We start from the raw sequence: 23,065 nt of genomic DNA on the forward strand, positions 1-23,065 counted from the left end.
TGTGTTTTCGGATGATGTCGCCAAGGGGCAACATGTAGATGAGAAATAGGAGGGGCCAAGGATAGATCCTTGAGGGACACCAGAGGTAACAATGTGGGAGCGGGAAGAGAAGCCATTGCAGATGATTCTCTAGCTATGATTAGGTAGATAAGAATGGAACCAGGTGAGTGCAGTCCCACCCAGGTGGACGACGGTGGAGAGGCGTTGGAGAAGGATAGAGTGGTCAACCGCGTCAAAGGCTGCAGACAAGTCAAGAAGGACGAGGAGGGATAGTTTACCATTGTCATAGTCAGAAAGGATGTCATTTGTGACTTTGATGTGAGCCATTTCGGTACTGTGGCAAGGGTAGAAACATGATTGGAGGGATTCAAACATGGAATTGTGGGAAAGATGGGCACCAATTTGGGAGGCGACAACACGTTCAAGGACTTTGGAAAGGAAAGGGAGTTTGGAGATGGGGTGGTAGTTTGCAAGGAGGGAGGGGTCAAGAGTTGTTTTTTTGAGGAGAGGGGTGATGACGGCAGATTTGAGGGAGAGGGAGACAGTACCTGAGGAGAGTGAACCATTAACAATGTCAGCTGACATGGGAGCCAGGAAAGGAAGTTTAGTGGTTAGTGTGATGAAATATTCCATTCATCACTGCCTGTGACTGTGGTTGGTTTCAGGTTTCAGTTCCCTTACCTCAGTTCCGTCTCCTCACCATTGTATTGTAGAGTGTAATGTATTGTGTGTAGGGCTCCGCCCATACCTGGCCCCTATGTAAGCAAGCTCAGTCTGGCCTCATATCCAGTACTGCAGACCTCCAGATGGAAGATACCTCTCTCCACTGCGTGTTACCTTCAAGTTAATAAAAGCCTTGTTTTGTTTCGCTAACATCGAGTCTCGGAATTGTTGAGGCACATCAATTTTATTAACTTATTTTTTCAACACAATGGATCAACTCCTAAAACCCGAACGTTTGGATTTGGACCAGCATGCTTCGGACGCATCGGCACGCTTCGGACACTGGTTTATGTGTATGGAATTCTTCCTGGACAATTCCGCAGCCGTCAAAGACGCTACGGACGCTGCGAGTATGAAACTCGGAATTCTGCGGAATTGGGTAAGCCACCGGGTTTACCCCGTCATCCAAGACGCCGACACGTACCTGGCCGCCTGCGACATCTTAAAGGCGCATTACCAGCAGCCTACGAATGAGGTGTATGCTAGGCATCTGCTCGCTACTCGCGCACAGCGACCTGGGGAATCGGTGGAGGAGTTCCTAGGCACCCTGAAAATGCTTGGCAAAGACTGCAAGTGCCAAGATGTAAAAGCCGCAGTGTACACTGACGAGCTTGTTCGCGATGCCTTTATCACAGGCCTCAGCTCCACTTACATCCGGCAGAGACTGCTGGAAAAAACGGGATTGGACCTGAAACAGGCTGCGGACACCGCGCGATCCCTGGATGTGGCCCAGAGAAACTCGGACGCCTACTCTTCAGCCCGCGCTGTCCACGCCGCCACGTGTGCACCAAGGGCGCCGCCATCTTGGAAGGCATCTTCCCCGCCCGGCAGCCCGACACCGTGGATGACCCGCTCTCCCCCCAGAAGCCCTACGACAGTCGCGACGCATCGGGGACCCAACTGCTACTTCTGCGGGCAGCCAAAGCACACCAGAAACCTTTGCCCGGCGAAAGGCACCACCTGCTTTAAGTGCGGTAAGAAGGGGCACTTCGGGAAGGTGTGCAGAGGGAACCCCGCCGGAAAACCCGCCACCGCCGCGTGTGCGCCGTGGGAGCGGCCATCTTGGACGCCACCTTGCCCGACCTCGTGGGGTCCGCCATCTCATGAGCAGACAGCGTGGACGCCATCTTGTCTCGATCAGGGCCCTACAGTGGCATCGGTCACAGTGGACCAGACCAGGCCGCACCCGCTATCCAAATCAATGGTGGACATCGAGGTAAATGGGTGCCGGGTTAAATGTTTAATTGACAGTGGAAGCACGGAGAGTTTTATCCACCCTGAACTGGCAAAACAACTCTCCCTAAAGGTGGTCCCTACTCAGGGTACCATCTCTATGGCTGATAAAACCCAGACATCGACCATTCTGGGTTACTGCACGGTACAATTGTCCGTTAACGGAACTGTATACGATAATTTTAAAGTATTAATCATGAAGAATCTATGTGCGAGCGTGATCTTGGGCCTGGATTTCCAGTGCAACCACCAAAGCATCACGCTCAAGTACGGTGGGTCCCAGCCGCCCCTCACAGTGTGCGGTCTGGCTACCCTGAAGGTAAAGCCGCCTTCGCTATTCGCGAACCTTACCCCTAACTGCCGGCCAATAGCGGCCAAAAGCAGGAGGTACAGCTGGGAGGACAGGCGGTTTATCGCGACCGAGGTAGACAGGCTCCTGAAAGAGCGCATTATTGAACGCAGCAACAGCCCGTGGCGCGCCCAAGTGGTAGTGGTAAGGGGTAGCGAGAAGAAACGGATGGTGATCGACTATAGCCAAACGATCAACAGGTACACCCAACTAGACGCCTACCCGCTACCCCGCATATCAGAAATGGTGAACCAAATCGCCCAATACCGGGTGTCCTCCACCATCGACCTCAAGTCAGCGTACCACCAGCTCCCTATCAGACCAGAGGACCGCCCGTACACCGCCTTCGAGGCGAACGGACGCCTCTACCAATTCCTCAGAGTCCCCTTTGGGGTGACGAATGGGGTCTCGGTCTTCCAGAGGGAGATGGACCGCATGGTCGATGACCACCACTTGCAGGCAACCTTCCCCTACCTCGACAACGTCACCATCTGCGGTCACAACCAGCAGGATCACGACTCGAACCTCGAGAGATTCCTGGAAACCGCACAAAAACTCAACCTCACCTACAACGAGGACAAGTGCGTTTTCAACACCACGCGTCTCTGCATACTAGGCAGTGTGGTGGAGAATGGGGAAATCGGACCAGACCCCGACCGATTGCGTCCCCTACGGGAGCTGCCCCTGCCCAACACTCCCAAAGCCCTGAAAAGGTGCCTGGGGTTATTTTCTTATTATTCCCAATGGGTCCCCAACTACTCCGACAAAGCCTGCCCCCTCTTGAAAGCATCCTCTTTTCCGCTCTCTGCTGAGGCCCGCGCCGCCTTCAAAAGCATTAAGCAGGATATTGAGCGGGCCATGCTACAGGCAGTGGACGAGAACACTCCCTTTCAAGTGGAAAGTGATGCGTCTGACTTTGCCTTGGCGGCCACCCTCAACCAGGCGGGGCGGCCCGTAGCTTTCTTCTCGAGGACCCTCCAAGGGCCCGAGATCAGACACTCCTCCGTAGAAAAGGAGGCCCAAGGCATCGTGGAGGCAGTGCGCCACTGGCACCACTACCTAGCCGGCAAACGCTTCACCCTACTTACCGACCAGCGGTCGGTAGCGTTTATGTTCAATAATAAACAGAGGGGGAAGATTAAAAATGATAAGATTCTTAGGTGGCGGATCGAGCTCTCCACCTTCGAGTATGACATCATTTACCGGCCAGGGGCCCTTAACGAATCCCCTGACGCCCTCTCACGAGGGATGTGTGCCAGCGCCACCGGGGATCGGCTACAGACCCTCCACAACGACCTCTGCCACCCAGGGGTCACGCGGCTGTTCCACTTCATAAAGTCCCGTAACTTACCCTACTCGATTGAGGAAGTTCGGTCTCTGACCAGGAACTGCCGCACTTGCGCTGAGTGCAAGCCTCAGTTCTACCGCCCAGATAGAGCCCACTTAATCAAAGCTACACGGCCCTTTGAGCGGCTCAGCTTAGATTTCAAGGGCCCCCTCCCGTCAGTCGACCGCAATGTTTACTTCCTGAACATTGTGGACGAATACTCCCGTTTCCCATTCGCCTTCCCCTGCCCAGACATGACCAGCGCCACGGTCATTAAATGCCTCAACAGCCTGTTCTGCCTGTTCGGTATGCCGAGCTACATCCATACGGATAGGGGGGCGTCCTTCATGAGTGAAGAGCTACGCCAGTACACGCTGTCCAGGGGGATCGCCACAAGCCGTACCACCAGCTATAACCCCCGGGGTAACGGTCAAGTGGAGCGAGAGAACGGGACAGTATGGAAAGCAGTCACTCTAGCTCTAAGGACCAAGGGCCTCCCTATCTCCCGCTGGCAGGAAGTCCTCTCAGATGTGCTCCATTCGATACGGTCGCTATTGTGTACTGCCACTAATGCCACGCCTCATGAACGAATGTTTGTCTTTCCCCGGAAATCCACCTCAGGCGTATCCATGCCGTCATGGCTCTCCACCCCAGGTCCGGTATTCGTGCGAAGGCATGTGAGGGGCCACAAGATGGACCCTCTCGTGGAGCCAGTGCACCTACTCCACGCCAACCCCCAATACGCGTATGTCCGGCACGCCGACAGAAGGGAGGACACCGTGTCCATAAAAGACGTCGCCCCAGCCGGTAACGACAACAACCACGGCAATAGCAACAACAACGATCACAGCAACTCTTACCCACCCACTACTCTTTCATCACCCCCGGAAGAACATCGACCAACGGCACCCCCACCAACTACCCCTTCAACAACCCTGGCGGCACCCCCGGCAGAGACCCAGGAGGCCACCGGGGACACCCAGCCGACACCCGCGACACCACAACAGCCACATCGGTCGCAGAGGACTATCAAACCCCCGAGCAGACTAAATCTATAGAAGGGGTGAATGTGATGAAATATTCCATTCATCACTGCCTGTGACTGTGGTTGGTTTCAGGTTTCAGTTCCCTTACCTCAGTTCCGTCTCCTCACCATTGTATTGTATATTGTAATGTATTGTGTGTAGGGCTCCGCCCATACCTGGCCCCTATGTAAGCAAGCTCAGTCTGGCCTCATATCCAGTACTGCAGACCTCCAGATGGAAGATACCTCTCTCCACTGCGTGTTACCTTCTAAGTTAATAAAAGCCTTGTTTTGTTTCGCTAACATCGAGTCTCGGAATTATTGAGGCACATCAGTTAGCAGTTTAGTGGGAATAGGTTCGAGGGAGCAGGAAGTGGGTTTCATGGACAAGATGAGTGTGGAGAGGTCATGAGGGGAGATTGGAGAGAAACTGGAGAAAGATGTGAGTTCAGGGTTAGGGCAGGGGGGGAAACCTTAGAGAAAGTTTGGCCCAGTGGGCTAGGGGAAGGAAGGGAAGTGGCAGAGGCAGCTAAACGGATGGTTTCAATCTTAGAGACAAAGAAGTCCATGAGCTTCTCACACTTGTAGTCGGAGGTGAGGGTGGAGGAGACAGGGGAGAGGGGTTTAAGAAGATGGTTAGCAGTAGAGAATAGGAGCCGGGGTTTATCTTTGCATTCCAGAATGATTCTGGAATCGTGAGCAATTATGGCAGACGAGAGCAGAACCCAATAATGCTTTATGTGGTCCAGCCAGATCTGGCGGTGAATGGCTGAACCAGTTATCCGCCATATCCGTTCAAGTTTGCGTCCCTTGGACTTAAGGGAGTGAAGATGAGGGCAGTGCCAGGGGGAACGGCCAGGGTGAGAGAAATTAATGGTTTTAATAGGGACTAGGGCATCACAGGTGGTGGTGAGGGTATGGTTGAGCAGATCGGTAGCTGCAGAAATGTCATGGTGAATGGAGGGCCAAAGGCTGGACAGTTGGGATTTCATAAGAGCAGTTGTAAGAGAGTTAGAGTCATAGAGTCATAGAGTCATAGAGTTTTACAGCACAGAAAGAGGCCCTTCGGCCCATCGTGTCTGCGCCGCCCATCCATCCCTGTCCAGTCTAATCCCATTTTCCAGCATTTGGTCCATAGCCTTGTATGCAATGGCATTCCAAGTGCTCATCCAAATGCTTCTTGAATGTTGTGAGGGTTCCTGCCTCTACCACCCTTTTGGGCATTGAGTTCCACATTCCAACCACCCTCTGGGTGAAAAAGTTCCTCCTCAAATCCCCTCTAAATCTCCTGCCCCTTACCCTGAATCTATGCCCCCTTGTTATTGACCCCCCTACTAAGGGGAAAAGTTCCTCTTTGTCTACCCTATCTATGCCCCTCATCATTTTGTATACCTCAATCAGGTCCCCCCTCAGCCTTCTTTGCTCCAAGGAAAACAACCCCAGCCTGTTTAGTCTTTCTTCATAGCTGAGGCGCTCCATCCCAGGTAACATCCTGGTGAATCTTCTCTGCACCCTCTCCAAAGCAATCACATCCTTCCTATAGTGAGGCGACCAGAACTGCACACAGTACTCCAGCTGTGGCCTCACCAGTGTTTTGTACAGCTCCATCATAACCTCCCTGCTCTTATATTCTATGCCTCGGCTAATGAAGGCAAGTATCCCATATGCCTTTTTAACCACCTTATCTACCTGTTCCGCTGCCTTCAGGGATCTATGTACATGTACACCAAGGTCCCTCTGACCCTCTGTACTTCCTAGGGTCCTACCACTCAGTTGGGAGAGAGATTTTTCCAGGGGCGGACGCAGAAGGAAGTAGGTTTGTGGGGGTGGGGGTTGCGGGGGGGGGGGGGCGGGGTGGAAGGGGGATATGATTGGAGAGTGATACGAGGAAGTGGTCAGAGGTGGCCTTATCTGCGATTGACATAATGGGAGTAGCGAGACCACAAGAGATGGCAAGGTCGAGGGGATGGCCGTGAATATGGGTTCGGGAGTTTACATCAAGGGAGCGATTAAGAGAGGATAGGAGGCTAGTGAACTCAGAGGAGGGAGAGCATGATGAATTGAGATGGAGGTTGAAATCACCAAGGATGAAAAGTCGTTCGGTGCAGAGGCTGAGGGAGGAAAGCAGTGAAGATATCTCGGTAATAACATTTTTATGGTAATTGGGTGGGCGGTAGAGAACAATAATGTTAAATGAGAATTTTAAATTTACAGATATGATGTTCTGATTCAGCACCCAGGTGTCTTCATATTGCCATGGGGAATCTCTTTTATAACTTCAGGTCTTTCAAATACATTATTATAGATGGAAGCTTAAATAAGTTATAAATGGAGCATAATAGATGGATAAGGGACTGGAGACATTGAAATAAAAAATAAACGGTATAAACTAAAAGCAGTTGGAAGTAACAGCAAGCACCTGCAATAAACCCAATAGTGGAAAACTAGAAAATTTAGGTTTGTACTGTTTCAGACATGCAATACATTTGGTTCCGCCCGCTCCAGCCTCCAGCCATGCTGATGATCTGCAACCCCAAACTCCCCTCCAGCCCCCCGCCCTCCCCTCCAGCCCCGAACTCCCTTCCAGCCCCCGACCATCCTTCCAGCCCCCGACCATCCTTCCAGCCCCCGACCTCCCCTCCAGCCCCCGACCCCCCTCCAGCCCCCGACCCCCCCTCCAGCCCCCGACCTCCCCTCCAGCCCCCGACCCCACCTTCAGCCCCCGACCTCCCCTCCAACCCCCGACCTCCCATCCAGCCCCCGACCCCCCCTCCAACAAGTTCGCCCATAACCTCGTCTCCAACGATCTGGTCCCCGACGCCCCCCCCCCTCCAACGATCTGGTCCCCGACCCCCCCTCCAACGATCTGGTCCCCGACCCCCCCTCCAACGATCTGGCCCCCGACCCCCCCCACTCCAGCGATCCGGCCCACGACCCCCCCTCCAACGATCTGGTCCCCGACCCCCCCTCCAATGATCCGGCCCCCTCTCCCCCTCCAACGATCTGGTGCCCGACCCCACCCACCTCCAACGATCTGGCGCCAGACCCCCCCCCCCAACGATCTGGTCCCTGACCCCCCCTCCAACGACCTGGTCCCCGACCCCCCATCCTCCAACGATCTGACCCCCGAACTCGTCTCCAACGATCTGATCCCTGACCCCCCCCCCCCCCAACGATCTGGCCCCTGACCCCCCTCCAACGATCCAGCCCCCAACCTCGCCTACGATCCCCGATCTTCCGACCCCACCCCCGATCCCTCCCTCCATCCTCTCTGTGGCCTGGTGCCGCAGGCCTACCCACCCAACAGCCAGCCAGTCTCTCCACCTGGCTGGCTGCGGGAGGGAAACAGAGAATCAAACTGCTAATCAGGCCCTGTCGTTAAATTCCCTACCTGCCTGCCTCCAAATTAATATTCCGGCCTTTCTAGCTGCCTGAAGTTACACCTTAAAGACTGTGGCTTTCAATGACAGCTATGTAATAGTAGCTGGTAGCAATTTAACCAATCGCCTTTCAAATTCTCGTCAACAAATGCAGTAATCAATATAATCCCTTTTTATGTTGCCACTAAGTGATTTTTTTTTTTAATTTTGTTTATGGGATGTGGGCATCGCTGACAAGGCCAGCATTTATTGCCCATCCCTAAATGCCCTTGAGAAGGTGGTGGTGAGCTGCCTTACTGAACCGCTGCAGTCCGTGTGGTGAAGGTACTCCCACAGTGCTGTTAGGGAGGGAGTTCCAGGATTTTGACCCAGCGACGATGAAAGATCGGCGATATACTTCCAAGTCAGGATGGTGCGTGACTTGGAGGGGAACTTCGAAGTGGTGATGTTCCCATGTGCCTGCTGTCCATGTCCTTCTAGGTGGTAGCGGTCACGGGATTGGGAGGTGCTGCCGAAGAAGCCTTGGCGAGTTGCTGCAGTGCATCTTGTAGATGGTACACACTGCAGCCACAGTATGCCAGTGGTGGAAGGAGTGAATGTTTAAGGTGGTGGATGGGGTGCCAATCAAATGGGCTGCTTTGTCCTGGATGGTGTTGAGCTTCTTGAGTGTTGTTGGAGCTGCACTCATCCAGGCAAGTGGAGAGTATTCCATCACACTCCTGACTTGTAGCCAAAGTTGCAGTAAAATAACTTTCTTATACATGCCCTTATGAAGAAGACCATTCAAATCCACATATAAATATGCAGAGATTTAATTAATATAAACATATAAATACCACATAGGAATATATGGACCGTGAAAGAGAATGACGGTTCACCTGACTGGTCCCAAAGTTCAAAAAATAATGTACTACACTCTATCTCTTATCCATCTTAATCACTCCTTTTGTCAAAAAAAAATCCAATTCTGCCTTGAGTTTGCCAACACCTTTGTCCTCGCCATTTCCGAAAACACAGCGTCAGTTTCCACATGTACGCTGACGACACCCAGCTCTAACTCACTACCTCTTCTCTCGACCCATCCACAGTCTCTAAATTGTCTGCAGCCTTTGACATGGCTGACCACTCCATCCTTCTCCAACGCCTCTCCACCGTCGTCCAGCTGGGTGGGACTGCACTCACCAGGTTCCATTCTTATCTATCTAATCGTAGCATGAGAATCACCTGCAACGGCTTCTCTTCCCGCTCCCGCATTGTTACCTCTGGTGTCGCCCAAGGATCTATCCTTGGTCCCCTCCTATTTTTCATCTACATGTTGCTCCTTGGTGACATCATCCGAGAACACAGAGTCAGTTTCCACATGTACGCTGACGACATCCAGCTCTACCTCACCACCACTTCTCTCGACCCCTCCATGGTCTCTAAATTCTCAGACTGTTTGTCCGATGAGCAAAAACTTCCTCCAATTAAATATTGAGAAGACCGAAGCCATTGTTTTTGGTCCCCACCACAAACTCTGTTCCCTAGTCACTGACTCCATCCCTCTCCCTAACACCTGTCTGAGGCTGAACCAGACTGTTCGCAACTTTGGTGTTATATTTGACCCTGAAATGAGTTTCCGACCACATATCCGCAGCATAACAAAGACCGCCTGTTTCCACCTCTGCAACATCGCCCGACTCCGCCCCGCCTCAGCTCATCTGCTGCTGAAACCCTCATCCATGCCTTTGTTACCTCTAGACTTGACTATTCCAACGCACTCCTGGCCTCCCACATTCTACCCTATGTAAACTTGAGGTCATCCAAAACTCAGCTGCCCGTGTCCTAACTCGCGCCAAGTCCCGTTCACCCATCACCCCTGTGCTCGCTGACCAACATTGGCTCCCGATTATGCAAAGCCTCGATTTCAAAATTCTCATCCTTGTTTTCAAATCCCTCCATGGCCTCGCCCCTCACTATCTCTGTAATCTCCTTCAGCCCCACAACCCCCGAGATATCTGCACTCCTCTAATTCTGCCCGCTGGAGCATCCCTGATTATAATCGCTCAACCATTGGTGGCCCTGCCTTCTGTTGCCTAGGCCCTAAGCTCTGGAATTCCCTGCCTAAACCTCTCCACCTCTCTACCTCTCTTTCCTCCTTTAAGACGCTCTTTAAAACCTACCTCTTTGACCAAGCTTTTGGTCACCTGCACTAATTTCTCTTTATGTGGCTCGGAGTCAAAACATTTTTTTCTTATAATACTCCTGTGAACCGCCTTGGGACATTTTACTACATTAAAGGTGCTATATAAATACAAGTTGCTGTTGTTGTTGTTGTTGTGTCCCTGGACCGTCTGCTCCACACAATCACCATTCTTTTTGTGAAACAGTTAAATCTTCTGAGCTTGTGCCCAGCCATTCTGATTATGTCAACAATTTATTAGGGTGCAGGTTACTGACTTTACAAATTTAAAGACTTCAGTAAGATTTCCTTTTTTCCCCAGTGCAAACTTTTCCAGTTTCCTCAAAGTCTCATCATAGCTCGAATACCAAAAAACAACTCAAGCACCATATCTCCATTCTCATTTTAGCTCTCCTCCTCTGTGCAACTTGTCTTGGGGGCAGGGACTCCCTGTGTCAGGAGATCCCACTTCCCTGGCCTTCAGAGGGGCCTGACGTAAGATTAACAAGTTGGAACAGATCAAGGGGCTAAATGGCCTACTCCTGTTCCTATGTTCGATGTTCCAGACATAGTTATCTACCAAATGGTGGAAGTGGTGCTCACCTGGAGGTCCAGGCTGGCATTGCGGCCTTAGCTCCTGAAGAAATACTTTCATTTTTAAGATAATTTTACAGCAGCTCCCTTACAAAGGCGGAGCTTTAACTTCTTTCTGGGATTTGTCCCACCTCACTCCGCCCCCCCCGCACCCCCCACACCCCCACCGAAGACATGCTAGTTGCAGCAGACCTTCTGGGTTCTGTCTTATACTGGGTACCTTAGATGGACTTCTACTGGCATGAATGCTTGCCATTGGCCTGAAAATTAAGGCACATGAACTTTGGCAGGGTTAGCAGCAGAGTTGGACACATCTTCGCACCTATGCTAGGATGTGCATATTTTTGGCCCCAGGATGTTTCCACTGTAGTATGGAGATCAGAATTGTAAACAGCACTCCAGGTGAGGATGAATGAGTACTTTATACAAGTTCACTATTATCTCCTAGACCTTGTGTTATATCCCTAAAGTCTCAGATATTGTTTACCTTAGTTACTGCCATCACTCAGTTTGCTGATGGTTTTAATGAGCTGTCTATCAGGTCCAGTACCCTCAAATCCCAATCCTTTTTCTGTCCTGTAGCCTGTTACTGTTCATCTTATATTCTCACTGCTTATTCTCCTTCTCACGGTCTTATCACTTTGTATTTCTCCATGTTAAACGACATTTGCCACTTGCCAGACCAATTCCCAATCTCTAGATCTGTTTATATTTTGTCCACTTATTTCCTGTTATTAGCAGTTCCCTCCCTATTTTGTGTTGTCGGCAAAACCAGATAGCTTTGTTTATGAGCCCACTTCCAAATGATTTTTGTTTAATGTTAAAAAACTGGGCTTAGCACGGACCCTGAGGCACTGTTCTAGTCACCTTCTCCCATTCTGAGGAAGCTCCATCTACTACAATGTGCTTCCTCAAGTTGAGATAATTTTTGATCCACTCCAGAAGTTTCCATCATATTCCATGCTGTCTGGCCTTGGAAACAAGTCACCCCAGTGTGTGGATAAAATTAATGGGTAGATTCTAAAGGCACTGTTCTATAAGCATTAGTCTCTGCATGAATGATTAAACTAAGAGAGAGTGTAATCCCCAGTCATGAAACAGCTTTCCATTTTGGCCATTAATATACATAGAAATATGTTCAAGACACTTACACAGTGCCAGGCCTCCTGACCTCTGGCTGGCCTTTTACCATTCATTTCCTTTGTCCCTTCACACATCTTCCTTAGCTCTGTCAAAAAGTAAACACAGTTGAATAAGAAGTGTAAAGGCATTGCAACTGAGCTACTCTTTTTGCCCTAAATTCAATACCTGCTGGCTGCTGTATAGCAACAATGACAGTGATAATTCAATTAATTTATACTAAATTTACAGCTAATTTGTACTGAACAGAAAGACACCATCCTTCTTGAGCCTGCACCGCCCTTGTTGCTGAGTTAGGATGTTTGGAATGCTGAGCAAGGCTTCTCAAAACAGTTAGTCCTGCATAAAGGAAACTTTAAGCAGCATTTTCCTGTGCAAGTATTGTAGAAACTGGACAGGACAAAATGAAAGTAAGTTGAAGGCCCTCTTCCCTAATCTATCTATCTATATATATATATATAAAGCGGTTCCTTACGAGCTGGATAATGGGCCTTCCATCAACAAATATTCTTTTTCCACAAATTTTTTGTTTTCCCATTTGGGACTCCCTGTGCCACACGCCATCTATGATAAAGATCTGTGGGTAGGTATGCTCCAAACCTGCATCTTTCCTGTTCCAACACTGGGTGTGAGGACATGCACAAGGGTAACCTGACATGATTCGCTCCTCTGTTTTCTTTTATGTTCTCCCACATAGAGGGGCGGTACTTGGAGTGCAGGATTGAAAAGACAATGGGGTAAATTGTAACTTTAGTGGAAGATCATCAGAAACTGCAGAGGAATCGGGCCAATGGCCGTTTATGCCATTCTTCCACAAAGTCACAGGAGAAGATTGGGAGAATCCCCGTGGAAATTTTGTCCGCATGTTTTTAAAGTATATGATTCTTATAAAAGGAAATGTTTATTTTACATTTTTTCAGGATTATGAAAGAATAAATAGAAAAGCTTGAAATGTGAACTATGCTGGAAGTCTGTTATTTGCCATCACCTTTCAGCAGGGCTTTAATGAGCAGTACATCTGGTTGGGATTACATTATAATTCACAAGGATGAAGTTCACGTTTGGTTCATTTAAGTCCAAGTCCCATGATGCACATGATCAGGTTAATCAACAAATTATCAAACTTTTTATTATTTTCAATAATGTATACACTCAGGATTTTACTATTCCTACATCTTTTGTGTTGACTTTTCTCTTACAGCTGCTAACTGCCAAGATTATAATGACTGAGCTTTATGTCAAATGATAGGAAGAAATGCATAATTTACATCAGGTTAGGTTGGGAGCAATGGACAGGTTTTTATGAACACTAATGCTTTGTCTTTGTGGTATAGGCATGAGTATTACGTACATGATTCCAAAAATAAAATTATAGACTCATACAGCACAGAAGGAGGCCATTCGGCCCTGTGTGCCTGTGCCGGCTCTTTGAAAGAGCTAATCAATTTATCCCACTCCCCTGCTCTTTCCCCATAGCCCTGCAAATTTTTCCTTTTCAAGTATTTATCCAATTCCCTTTTGAAAGTTACTATTGAATCTGCTTCCACCCCCCTTTTTCAGGCCGTGCATTCCAGATCATAACAATTCACAGCTTAAAAAAATTCTCCTCATCACCTTCTTGGATTATTTGCCAATTATCTTAAATTTGTGTCCTCTGGTTACTGACCCTCCTACCAGTGAAAATGGTTTCTCCCTATCTACTCTATCAAAACCCCTCTTAATTTTGCACACCTCTATTAAATCTCCCCTTAACCATCTCTGCTCTAAGGAGAACAATCCCAGCTTCTCCAGCCTCTCCACATAATTGAATTCCCTCATCCCTGGTACCATTCTAGTAAATCTCCTCTGCACCCTCTCTAAGGCCTTGACATCCATTCTAAAGTGTGGTGCCCAGAATTGGATTTATAACAGTTGACCATAAAATCCTTGCTTTTGCACGCTTTAGGATCGATATTAATTCCCCCATGATGGGCAGGAGAGGGCCGGGGGTTAAAAAAATTTTAAATCGTGAAAAACGTCTCCAACCCGCCACATACTTGCTTGCTGCTGTTTTAATGGCGGCAGGTTGTGTGGGATGTGCGTGTCCCGCTCTCAACACTTCATTATAATATTAAAATCAGGCTCCCACAGTGCAGCTGGCTGGTCGGGTTTCCCAGGGCTCTCCTTGCTGCTGTGATCAGCCGACCTGCCCCTCCAACCCATGATCTTTGCCCTCCTCCTTCCCTCCCACCTTGCTGTGGTGATCCAGGCCCCGCCACCAACGGTCCCCGGATTTTCTGGGCATTCCCCCCTCCCCCCGCAACTGCACTTCCCAGCTGCCTCCCCACCTCACTGTAAATATTGGGGCCAGTGTGTCTATTTATAAAGCCACGGATTCTGTATGCTTTTTTAACAGCTTAATCCACTTGTCCTGCCACCTTCAAAAATTAATTGCTTTGAATTTCTTGTAATATATACCAGAAACAAATTTACTCAGAGAGGCTATCGGAATATCTGGTATGTAAAATGAAAAAGTCACACAGTAAAACATATTATTTTGTGGTTGGTGCTAAGGTACAGGGGCCTAGAAATTCAGTTGGGCGCGCCAGCCGTTAGCGCCTTAGGAGGAGTAGATCTCGAGCGCTAGGTGCTTATCGCCCGGGCGCAGCGCGATCTGCGCCTCTCCCCAACTTCAGGACACATTTAGCGCCTGCGCAAAGTCTTAGCGCGCGCCCTGCTGCGCGCGCAGATCATGACATCATTTAATAGTGCAACGCCCTTTGTGCGCCCCAAACCAGAACTTCACTCGCGCCGGCCCATTGTGCGCCGGGCGGCCCTAACAACTGTGAAGTGGAACGGTACACAGCCGTGCCGGGCCGCGGGGAGTGCTAATTAAAGGGCACTTACCCTGCACTATAAAGGCCAGCCATTTTGCTGCATTCACTCTTGTGCCACGGTTTTTTGGACAGAGGCCAAGGAGGAGAGCTTGCTGGTTTGGACCAACACTAGGACAGGTATTTTTGGCTCAGGCCAGAGCTTAGCAATTATCTTTGCCTTCATTGAGAGCTCAGTGTTTGCCAGCAGATAATGGGGGCTGCATTGGGTGCCAACGCTGACTTTCAGCCTTATGCCAGAAGGGCTTACAGACGCCGTGAGAGAGTGGCAGCCCTGGCCAGACGCAGAGGGGGCAACAGGCGTCGCCAACTGAGGCCTTACCCACCCAGGGTATACCGCCAGCAGTACTCCTATCGCAACATGTCTGCCGCGATGTGTGTTAGGAGGCTGGGATTCCGAAGGGAGGTGGTTGCAGACATCTGCCAGCTGCTTCACAGAGATCTGCAGCCACAGCTGATGCGCAGGACGTCTCTGTCGGTGGCAGTGAAGGTGACGGTGGCTCTCAACTTCTATGCCACCGGCTCCCTCCAATCCGCTGCTGGGGACATCGCTAACATCTCCCAGTTTGCCGTGCATTGCTGCATCCGCCAGGTGACAGAAGCCCTTTTCACAAGGAGACATCAATTCATCTCCTTCCCCATGACCCTGGACAAGCAGCAGCAGCGTGCAGTGGGATTTGCAAGAATAGCGGGCTTCCCCATGGTGCAGGGCGCCATTTGCTGCACGCATATGGCTTTGCGGGCACCTCTTGAGCATGCCGAGGATTACCGCAACCGGAAGGGCTACCATTCCCTCAATGTACAGCTGGTGTGTGACCACAGGCAGCGCATCCTAGCTGTCAATGCCCGCTTTCCAGGCAGCAGCCACGATGCCTTTATCCTGCGACAGACAACTGTGGCTGACATGTTCCAGGCACAGCCTCCCCCAAGAGGATGGCTTATCGGGGACAAAGGCTATCCTTTGTGTACCTGGCTCATGACCCCGCTCCGCGCGCCCACGACCGCTGCTGAAGAGGCATACAACGAGAGCCATCAAGCGACTAGGAACATCATAGAACAAACAATCGGCGTCCTCAAGCAACGGTTCCACTGTCTCAATCGCTCCGGGGGAGCCCTCCAGTATTCGCAGGATCGAGTCTCCCAATTCGTCGTCGTTTGCTGCATGCTGCACAACCTGGCTATCCGCAGGACTCAGGCACTGCCACCTCACGTTGGACCACCACCTCAGGAGGAGGAGCAGGAGGAGCATGAGGAGGAGGAGGAGGAGGAGTACCAGCCCAGGAGGGAGGCACAAGGTCCAAGGGCCGCCCGTCGGCGGCTTATTGAATGACACTTCTAGGCCCCCTGTCAGGGAATGGCTTGTGCCAATGAAAGAACATGATTGCAGCCGCTCCGCAAGCCCTCAGCCGGTTAAGGCAACAAACACTTCAAAGATCAAACATGGACAATGTTAATAAATAAAATGCTTTATTGTTCAAGCTCAGCTCCCTTCCCACATGAAAACCAAAAACAGACGAAACCCCCAAAAAACACTCAAACAAATTACTCGCTCCCACAACCTGGAGAAGATTAACAAAATAGTGCAACTAAAATGGCCGTCATTCTCGGCCTTCGTAAAAAACAAACACCACATCATCGGCTTTCAAAAAACAAACTTGCAAATCTCGGCCTCAAAAAACAAACACAACTGGCCACACATTCGACTATTTGGCCCGCTAGGGCGATGCCTTGGCCATCTTTGTGTGGCCCCTGCCCGCCCTGCTGCTCCGCCTCAAAGTAAGGCCATTGGCTGCTGCAAGGCTGGGGGCAGGCGCCTGAGGGGCACATGTCGTGACGGCAGATGCCCTTGGGGGTCGGCCTAGTCGAGGTCTGGCCGTCGAGCGGTCGGCTGTTGAATGCTGCAGCTGTGGCTGGCCAGCATCAGTCGCTGCAGTAGCTCCTGCCAGCTCCACTGGGGGAGTGGCAGTGGCGGCTGGAGGAATGCGGGCAAGCTGGCGGATGGCAGGCGCTCGCTGGTCGCCTGAGACACTGGCACTCGCCCGGGCCAGCACTGCAGCATGCGCACCAATCTGCCGAGGGACAGACCGCTGTGCTGCTGCAGCGCGCCGGGTGCCCTGGCGATGCCTAGCTGACACAGCGAGTGTGGCAGCAGTGAGTGCCCGTGTTGACCTGTTCAGTGACCGCATCAGAGCAGCCATTGACTGGACGGCACCACTGATCACCTGGCCAGTCGCTGCCAGAGCTGCCCCGAATTCTGCCCGACTCGCTGCCTGATCTGCCCGGAATTCCGCCCGACTGATGGCCTCTGAGGGCCCGAACTCAGTCACACTCCGAGAGAGGGACTCGATGGCCTCAGGCAACCGTGCCACTGCCGCCATGAGCTCCGTGTGCCGGCGCTCCGAGTCCGCGGACAAATCCTCGAGGTGTTCCATCTCCTCGGCGAAGACCATCTCCGGACTGGGGGCCGGACTCTCCCTCTGGGGAGAAGGCCGCCGAGCTGGCCGACCCTTCCTGCGTTGCTGTTCGCCGCTGGGCCCAGCAATTGGACTCCCCTCCGACGCATCCCCCCTCTGGGGAGAAGGCCGCCGAGCTTCCACCCCCCTCCCGCGTTTCTGCAGGCCGCAGGTCCCATGAGCTCCCCTCCCCTTCGAAACTTCCGCCACGCTCCCCTCCAGGGAAGACGTGTCCCCTACATTGGCCTGGGTGGCCGCGGCTGAGGGTTCCCCTGATGGGCCGCCTTCCTCTTGCTCCTCCTCGTGCTCCTCTTCTGAGGGGCTGTCACTGGCAAGTTCAGGGACCTCCTCCTCACCATCTGAAAGCAGGAAGGCACAAGAGTAGCTTTAGACTGAGGAGAGTGCGTCAGCAAGGGATGCATGAGTGGTGGCATTCAGCGCATTGGTCGGACAGTGGCAAAGGATGTAGACCTGATGCGCAAGTGGGACGAGAGAGGTCCAAACGTGGATGTCCTTAACATTGGTGGCCAGAACAGGGTCGGCATCTCCACATGCAAGAGGGCCAATCACCCGGGCACCCATGATGCGCTCCACGCGATGTTGAAGCTCGGTGAGCGGCTGGATCTGGGGTCGGCCTCCCCCGGTCGCAGTCCGGCTCTTCCGATTATTTGCCAGCTTGGCCTGCAAGAGAAAGGACGGCCTCTAAGTACAGTGTGTCGCCCTGATCTTGTGTGCACTGCCTCCCATGGTGGAATAGCCTGGCCAGTGTGTCGCCCTGATCTTGTGTGCACTGCCTCCCATGGTGGAATAGCCTGGCCAGTGTGTTAAGTGCAGATTGTGCAATTGATGTTCATGCCTGTCCCATCGCTGCTGGATGAGGGCTGGCCATTAGGGCTTTCAGGTCCCTTTGCCCATAATGTGAGGTGCACATGCAAGGATGAGGAGGTCACTGGAAAGGGTACTCACCCTGACAATCCGCGTGAGGTCATTAAACTTTTTGCGGCATTGGACACCGCTCCTGGGGACCTCGCTGTTGGCTGACAGCTTGCTGGCGACATGCCTCCAGGCTCTCCTGTAGACACGGAATGGCGCCCTCTTGCCATTGTCCGGGTACAAAACATGGCGCCTCTTCTCCACAGCACCAACCAGCACACTCAGATCACGCTCTGAGAAGCGCTGCGCACGTTCACGGGCCTTCTCCATGGCTTCAGGCGCTATTTGGGTCCAGCAGCAGTGTTCAGGCCTAGCTGCAGGGCTCCACTATCCAGGGCGTGGCAGCAGACACAGTCGACCCTTCCCCCTTAAGAGCTGGCCGGCGCCAGGGTGTCTGCTGTCAATCACGAGATGGCCGCACCTGCGCTGCGCCCGGCCTCGGCGCTATCGATCAGCACCTCCGGCTTAGCGCCCAAACAGAGGCGTCCAACACCAGTTTTAGCGCTCGAGCGAACTCTTAGGGCAAAGCTAATGAATATCGGAGAAGTGGCCTCGATTTGGCGGCAGGCGCAAACTTTAGCGGCCGCCCCACTTTACCGCCCCAAAAGTGGCTACAATGAATTTCTAGGCCAGGGAGTTTTACTCCGTAACTGCCTGTAATATATGTGACCTAAATATAAATGTTTTTAATTCAATGATAGAAGAGTCGATTTTTCTGTTCTCCCTCCACAAAATGCGTTGCCAAGGAGTGCTGACATTTCTTGCCCATGCCCATTACCTTGACCCGGGGCAGCCCCGGTGCAGACCTGTCTCCAAGCAGCGTCCAGCACTGGCAGAAAGGGCAGAAAATTCAGGCATAGCGGCAGTCCTCTCAACCAGACAAATCAGCAAGAAAGTTCCAACTACCCAGAAATAGCCTGGAAACGGGGGGGGGGAGGCGGGGGGGAGCTGTGGGGGCGGGGGGGGGGGGGGTGGGGGGAGGGGTGCATGAAGAATATGTGAAAAATAAAGAAGGCTACTTACTTCCTATTTTAATCTGCCTCCAGGTTCCCCACGGACCCTACGGTCAATGGGGGATCCGGGGACAGACCATAACACCATGTTTCAAAGGGTCCCGCTATGCTGGGGCATCCAGATAGTGTTGCAGCAGGAAACTGAAACTTATCTGTATCAAAGCGATGGGCCAGCCCTCCACCCCAGCTCTCCCAGCTCCGCCCCCCCCGCCCCCACCCCCCTCACTCAGGCAGCATAAAAGTGATGGAGTCCAGCAGAATAGATCCTCACCTGTTTTTCCTGACCTCTGTCTCTGTGGGAAATGGGCTTTCCTAGGAGATCTAGTGACGCATAATTAGTGCTGCACAGGGGCATCAGTATAAGTAACTATAGCTCCTGCAGATCTGACTGACAACATAAAGCTTAAAAAATATGCAAGCAACCTCTTATATGTACTAGCTTTACATTTCTAATGCGCAGTTGTTCAGGGGTATATGTGTGGAGCTCTATGTTCCATGATTTGGGAACAGGCTGATTTGTCAAGTCGTCACACCCTTTAAAATTTCTCCTGCTTCTGCATCACTTAACACAACATAACTGGGGCACAAGTCTCAAAGGGTGTCTGAGCCAATGCAGTCTTTGACGCTTGTAGTTTTATTTTGGAGGGGTCAGACAAAAACTAACAATAACATCAATGATAACAACAACAACTTGTATTTATATAGCGCCTTTAACGTAGTAAAACGTCCCAAGGCGCTGCACAGGAGTATTTTAAGACGAAGAATTTGACACCAATCCACACAAGGATCTGCTAATCTTCACTTGCAAGCTGGGTGAAATTGCTTTTTAGAGGGAATAAAATGAATACATGTTGAGCAAATAAATTCTGGATGTCATAACCAGTCATACAACAACAACAACAACTTGCATTTATATAGCACCTTTAAGGTAGTAAAATGTCCCAAGGTGTTTCACAGGAGCATTATCAAACAACATTTGACAACGAGCCATATAAAGAGATATTAGTTCAGGTGACCAAAAGCTTGGTTAAAGAGGTAGGCAAATATATAATCATAATGGGTACGGTAGCATAGTGGTTATGTTACTGAACTAATGATCCGGGAGACGCGAGTTCAGGCAGCTGGGGAATTCAAATTCAATTAATTAAATTAATCTGGAATTAAAAACTAGTATCAGTAATGGTGACTATGTAAGTACTGGATTGTCATAAAAACACATTTGGTTCACTAATGTCCTTTAGGGAAGGAAATCTGCTGTCCTTACCTGGTCTGGCCTATATGTGACTCCAGACCCACAGCAATTTGGTTGACTCTGTGGTTCAAGAAGGCAGCTCATCATCACCTTCTCAAGGGCAATTCAGGGATGAGCAATAAATGTTGGCCTTGTCAGCAACACCCACATCCCATGAACGAATAAAAAAAAAAGCACAGCACTGTCATTAAACGTAGCAGCTCTGAAAGCCAAGGGCTTTTGATCTCAGCATAAGTGCTGGGATTAACCCAATGGAGGACCTCCTGCCTTCTGGCCTATATATTGCTCCAGTCCACACCAAGCCACTCGGTTGTATCAAATTGCTGGACTGCAGCGGTTCAGGAAGCCAGTCCACTGCAACTTTCTCAGAGCAACTCGGGATGGGCAATAAATGCTGGCCTTGCCCACATCCCGAGAATGAATTTTTAAAATTAAGTAAAACACATCATCAATTGAATTGCAGGGATGCAGTGTCCCAACAGGTGTGGCCACACACTCCGAAGTAGATTGTAGAATGGAAATGCCCTGTGACAGAACTCCACTTATGCTGAAAGGAGACTCCTCCAGACTTTCAGGCATTGTATTCAAAGTCTTTGATAGGAGTTCCAATATAGCATATAATCGCTGGTGCCTCAAGCATTTTTCTTTTCAAGTCTGAGCTTCAGATGTCTGCAGCTCTGCCACACTCAGCAGAGGTAGGAGAGGACCTCGCTCTCCAGTAAGTCATCTACTGGACTGTCCCTGCCATCAGTACCTGCTCCTGCACACTGGTGCTCTGTGTTTCACCAAGTGTAGGACCCTCTAACTCACGCTATCTCCCACCCGGGATGCCAATCAATGCACATGTGTATGGGCGGGATTGAGCGCATGATGGTGCTTCTTCAGGAGGGCTGCCCTGCTCTGAGGTGTCCTCTTCAGGAGCTTCTTGAGGAGGTTACTGCTACTGAGAAGGGTCTAGGAGAAAGGGAAAAGAGTTAGAATGGTAATGAGAGGCTGGACAGTCACATGTGAAAGGCTTGACCATCATGGTTGAAGATTTGAAGTTGACTAGAGGTACAATTGCCTCTGGTACATGTAAAGGTACAAGGGATAAGCAGTCACCCTGCTCAGCGAAGCCGCCAGCCTCGCCATCTCCAAGCTGCTTGCTCTTGCTATGCCACATATTTCCCAAGCATCCTGCTCCACCTGGGTGTTGGGTGGTCCACCCCTCATCTTATTTCTTTCCTTGATGCCGACGCGACCAGCCAGCCAATCATATTATAATGAGGCCCGCCAGTTAAAACCATCGGACCCTGCGCCAATTATGTCTTTCGGGTGCGCTGCCCACCTCGCTCGCCCCTCCCCTCAACCCACACACTGGTCCTGTGCTCAGGTGAAATCGATGCCATTGTATCATGTTGCATCGGGTAGAAGGAGGTAGAGTTTCCGCTTTGGGCACAACTGCCGATCCGGGCTCAAATTGCGGCAAAAACTGCGTCCGTTTTGAAAAGTGTTTTTTCTTCTCAAGTTTCCACTCAACCTCATTTGCAAATCGCCAAATGCAAAATCTGCTATGAACCAGCGCAATTGGGAAGCGTTTTAAAACGTAATTTAAAAAAAATTGCTTTAAAAGATAGTGGCCTAGAAATTCAGTGGGCTTTGCGCCCAGTTACCGCCCAAATAGGGTTTCTGCGCCAGTGTAAGAGGGTGCGCTGATATTCAGCGCTGCGGTAATGGCGGCGGTAGCCGGTAGCGCTGCGCCGACACCGATGATGTCATTGGTGTGCACAGTGCCCCGGTTCCGCCCCGCTTCCGGCCCAAACCCCATATTTAGTTGCGGCCGCCTCTTCTGCAGCGGCCGCAAACAGCGATTGAAAAACGGGGCCGTACTGCTGCGCTACTGGGGCGCTTTAAGGTGGAGGTGCGGCCGGCCGCTTTTTCGGCGGCCGCCTGCCCGCACTTCCTTCCCCGGCCTCCTCCACCACCCCCCCCGCGGCATTGCCGGCTGCTTTCCGCGAGCCCGGCACTTCTACTTGGTGCCGGGCTCATTTGCCGGCACAATCCAGCGGCGATCTCGCTGTTGCAGGCACCTCCCCCTTAAGAGAAGGAGGAGGCCTGCAGTACCGCAGCCTGCCGCTCCGCAGCGGGTGGCGCAGCGGGGCCTACAGCGCAGAAATTCAGTTTCAGCGCCCCAAGCGGGGGCGGGCACACCCTGGAATAGCGCCCCGTTCCGACTTGGGGCGCAAAAGCCGAATATCTGACGGGCGCACCTGGCTCCGCGCGCAGCGCTAACTTTTGGGCGTTAGCCTGCTGGCGGGCCTTAACTGAATTTCTAGGCCATTATTTAATATATTTAAGTGGTAACTAGTTGCAGTTTGATTAATACAGATGAAAATAGGTTTATCACAAAAAATAAACATTTTTAATCAGAGGCCTAGAAATTTGGCTACTTACTGCTACCGGTATCCTGGTGAAAAATGGCAGCCGCCACTCTAGCCCCCTTCTCTGGCGCAGGACTCGGTGGCCACCATTTTGGTGAGGGCCTTAGCCCTGCCGATAGCAGCGCTGGCTCTGGAGATGTAAATGAAGAGAGTGTGATGTCAGACAGTGTGCAATGCCGACTTGATGCCA

The sequence above is a fragment of the Somniosus microcephalus genome, chromosome 12 (assembly GCF_052327205.1).
Source record: "Somniosus microcephalus isolate GS21.2 chromosome 12, FLI_Smic_1.0, whole genome shotgun sequence".
NCBI classification, from domain to species: Eukaryota; Metazoa; Chordata; class Chondrichthyes; order Squaliformes; family Somniosidae; genus Somniosus; species Somniosus microcephalus.